Source organism: Bison bison, unplaced genomic scaffold (genome assembly GCF_000754665.1).
Source record: "Bison bison bison isolate TAMUID 2011002044 unplaced genomic scaffold, Bison_UMD1.0 scf7180017864243, whole genome shotgun sequence".
In the NCBI taxonomy this organism is placed as follows: domain Eukaryota; kingdom Metazoa; phylum Chordata; class Mammalia; order Artiodactyla; family Bovidae; genus Bison; species Bison bison.
In genome coordinates, this window is record NW_011494815.1 from 3624950 (window position 1) to 3629474 (window position 4525).

Below are 4525 nucleotides of genomic sequence, written 5' to 3' on the forward strand. Positions count from 1 at the left end.
CTCCAGCCGTCAGGAATTCACACCTGTGTACCGGGCCGCAGTTTTTCCCACCGGGGCCCCCCTGGTGCTGGGAGCCAAGTACTGGTGTTTTAAGAGCTTAGAAGGCCCCGGAGTCCCACCTCCCTTCTGGTGGGTGGGGGTGTGTGTGTGTGTGTGTGTGTGTGTGTCAGTGTGTGTCAGTGTGTGTGTGTGTGTGTGTGTGTGTGTGTGTGTGCGCGCGCGCGCGCGAGCATATTGGTGGAAGAACACGACCACACACAGATGTAAGCCCACTAATCCACTTCTAGTCACTCAGTGTAATCATTAGGAGATCTCCAAGGGATCATTGTGCAGTCAAAAAAGGATTCAATTATTTATGAATAGGGCATGTAAATAAAATAGTCATTTAATATATATTCTTATCCCTTTTTTTTTTAATACATTGCAGTGAGGGGGGCAAGTCCTTACCTGTGAGTTTCATTCCCAGAGCAAGGTGCAACTCCTCTGGGCACATGGGAAGGAGGCAGAGCCCCCAGCTCAGGGCAGAGGGGTTTTCTTTGCCCCCTTGAGAGTCAACCTACAAGAAGGGGCATTCAGGCTCCAGCAGTGGTAGCCTCAAATGTTGACCCAGCATCCACGTTCCCTCTTCTGCATACAGCCACCCTATGATGGCAAATCTGTGTTAACCCCACAGGTGCACAGCACCCAGCGGTCTATAAAGTGCTCTCACCATTAACTGGGGTCAGTGCTACCCCATGAGCACTTCACATGTGGGGAAAGGGAGGCTCAGAGAAGGAGAGTGATTTGTCCAAGTTCACACAGTCCACAAGCAGAGGAAACTCTTGGGCCAGTTCTTTGTCTCTTGCTGTCACCTTGCTCCTGGAGGAAGGCAAATCCTGACCTCTCGGGGGACATGGAGCCCTCTTGGTCATCTGCACTACCTCCACACAGATAGGAACATCTGCACACACACCCACACTCCACTGCCATCTTGCCCCTGCCCTTCACAGGAGCTGGATCCTTCTCGACAGAGCAGACGCTCAGTTACTCTTAATTTTCCTTTTCCTCTGACCCACCCACCCCCATACCACAGTTAAATGCAATGGAAGAAACAAAAGAAGCTCATGGAATAGCATGAAAGGCATGGCTTTCACCTACTGAAGGAGGTACAAGGGGTCCAGATACATCACGAGTTTCAGCACCTTCACCAAGCCCATGTCGTCCAGCCTGCCAGTGGGCTAAGAGGAATGGAAGTCTGGTCACCATCGTCCCAAGTAGGAGGGGGCTGAATTCAGCTTGAACATCACCAGCCCTGCCAGGCCTTCGAGATGCTCCTGACTCACTGTTCAGATAGGAGATGGAGGCCTCATGAGAGGAGAGGACTTGCCCTGGTTGCCCGTTAAGCCAGTGCAAAGCAGGACTAGAAGCCAGCTGTGTCCCTTAGGTGTCTGGTGGATTTTAGCAGGCTATGGCTAAAGCTGTTCCCTTAGCATCTGCTTCCTGCCCAGTTTAGCCAATCCGGTCAGTCTCCTGAGTCCTTGTCTCAGTCCGGGCAGCCCCAGCACCCCCCCATCCATGAATCCCACAGGTCCATCCACCTCATGGTTGCCTCATTGCCTGTGACCTGGGCCTAGTCTCCAGCACCTCAATCCTGACCTTTCCTTTGCTGTTTCCAAAACATCCTTTGAGGCTACAGTACCTAAAGTGATTCACGCTTTCCTCTTTTTTTTTTCCTAGTGAGTGAGAAAATGAGTGAAGTTGGCACTTGTCCAAACAGAGGTGCCAAAGGAGAGTGGATCCCTAGGACCCAGTTAGAGATTGGAGACAGGGGAGGTAGCCCGCGGAGTAGGCCGTTGGGATGAACCTCACAGTAGCCCTTCCTCCACCAGCAAATCCAGATTTCCTACAGGGCCCTTCCTAAGAACCACAGGTCAGGTAGTACAGGAGCCCACGACCATTCTCACTGAACAGACTTCTCCTCAGAAAAGGCTCTGCCCCATGGTCTGAGGGAAAAACAGGGCTGCTTCATCCTCTGTTCTTGCCTTTACTCTTTTAAGGGATTCCTGGGCCCTGCCTCCATCTTCCTGAAGTTTCCCTGGGAGGCCCAACCTCCAGCTCCCCTTGGGGACTGAGGTCGGCAGAGGAGCCAGTTTACAGGATGGGAGCCACTAAAAGGAATTTTTTTCCTTAATTTTATGAACCTCTCCCTCTTCTTCCTCTAATTGTGACCATTTCCTCTGGCGGCGTGTATTCATGTTTTCTTGGACATCTAACAATTGAAACAGCTTTTCCCTTTCAGAAACACTCACATTCAGGTTATTGGCGTTGGTTTGGGTTTTGTTTTGGCTTTTTTTTTTTTTTCATCTGCTGCCAATTAATGAGGGGGAAAATGAGCTGGATTTCTTAGAGGGAAAAAAAAGCTCCCTGCCACACAATATCCCGCCTCAGCATTTTGTCTCAGAGCACAGCCTCCAACCCCTAACAGGCTGCGTTGCTCAGAGCCACAGGACTGTTGGGGTTTTTTTCCCTTTTCTTTCCCTCCATTGCTGGCTTCATTATTGACCATAATGCCCCAACCACTTCAGCAGTAATGTCCTTGAGCACCAAGGAGTCAAGGCCTTTTGGGCAGCCCCTCCAGAACAAGATGGCGGCCCAGAAAGAAAGGAGGCTTTGTGGGGAGAGAGGGCCCACCTGCCTGTCAGGAGACAGGCTCACAGAGCAGCGCTTCTAAAGAAAGAGGTGAAAAGCCCTCTTCCGAAGGCTGGGCCAATCCCAGCTGAGCTGTGCCTCCCCTCCCAGAGCGGCTCTGGTGGGCAGGCAGAGGGCCATCTTGACGTAACTTCCAGCAGGGGCCTGGAAACAACAGGTGGAGCCCTTGGTGGATGCTCTGCTTCTGCAGTCACAGGCCCCGGAGATTGCCTTTTTAAGATTCAGAACACCGAGCTCTGATCAGCTCTCCAATACACGCTCAGGGCAGCAGTTGATGTCACTTGATCAAGGGCCCAGCAGGGACAGACAGCCAGGCTTCCCATGTGCTCTCACAGACCCCAAGGACAGTGCCTGCAGAAACGGGCAGAGAGGGCAGGCTGGCGATTAGAGCGGCCCATCGATGCCCGTGAAGGGTCCTGGCGGGATCAGATGATCATCCGGCAAGCTGCCACGTCTTTTACCTTCCACCAGCAATTACTGACAGAGACAAATGGGGCAAGTTGTCCAATGGAACGAGCACAACCCAGAGCCCAGATGCAGGAGAACCTTCCAGAACCCCAAAGAGACACACTCAGGCACCCCCTGGGCATGGACAGCCCCCAGTCTCTCCCCTTCTCCTCGGGGCTGTTGTGTCACTGCCAGGAGCCTTGTGACCACCCCCTCCTGCTGAAAGTGTCCTGTAAAGATCTAATTCTGTGTGATGAACTGTATGATAATGTATATTTAATGTGAAGCTTTTAATATACACGTGTTTTGTTTAAACTGTACCTCACTGAGCCTGCATGTTTTCTTTCTTTCAAATGCAAACGTGTGCCAGGGGTCTAGTTTGATTGCCTTCTTCTTGCCGAAGTTGAAGTTCTGCCATCATTCCCCAAAGATGGATCGTTATGGAAAAAAAGGAAACTTCCTGCTTCGTAATTAGGAGGAAGCTAGAGCCCTAATGAGCTCGTTAAGTGAAAACAAATTAATTTGTTCAGCAAACATTTGTTGAGTCCTTGAGCCTAGTGGCTACAGAGGAGAACAGAGCCCAAGCCCTGCCCTCAGGAAGTTTCCAGTGTGGAGGAAAACAGGCAACTCCACGTGATGCAATAGAGGCGGGCCAGGGGTGGGGGCAGATGAGGGGGGATTGAGTCTGTTTGCAGCGGTCAGGAAAGTTGTGCCTTGGAGGATGAGTTGGGAGCCTGAAAGCCTGGTACTCCCAGCAGAGGTAACAGGTGGGGGGGGGTCACAGTGTAGCACAGCCTGCATAGTAGGAGATGGCGAGGTCTCTGGGCCTCTGAGGGCTTCATCCTGTGGAGGCAAGGAGAGGGGCGTTCATCGCTTGTGGCAGGAAGCCATTCTTGGTTTTCCTGAAGACTGGGAGGTGCTGGCCTGTTGAGGCCTTACCTGGTGACTTGGGCAGTAAAGAATCTGCCTGCAATGCAAGAGACCTGGGTTTGATCCCTGGATTAGGAAGATCACCTGGAGAAGGGAGTAGCAACCCTCTCCAGTATTCTTAGAGAATTTCATGGATAGAGGAGCCTGGCGGGCTACAATCCATGGGGTCACAGAGTCGGACACAACTGAGCAACTAACACTTGCACTTTCTGCGTTCCGGGGAGAGGCAGGTAGGATACGACTGGCATACAGTCTGCCATTGTTTGTTCCCCTGTCATGATCATGATGATGTCCTTACGCAGCCTGAGACACGGAGGCCCAGGAAGGTCTGCAGCCCGAGCTCCTTCCTCCCTCACAGGTCAGCACCTGAGGAGGCACAGGGACCTCCCCACCCCATACCCCCGACCCCAGCTCGCCTGGAAGCCTGCTCTGGAGTGGAGCCCCACCCCGACCTGGCCCC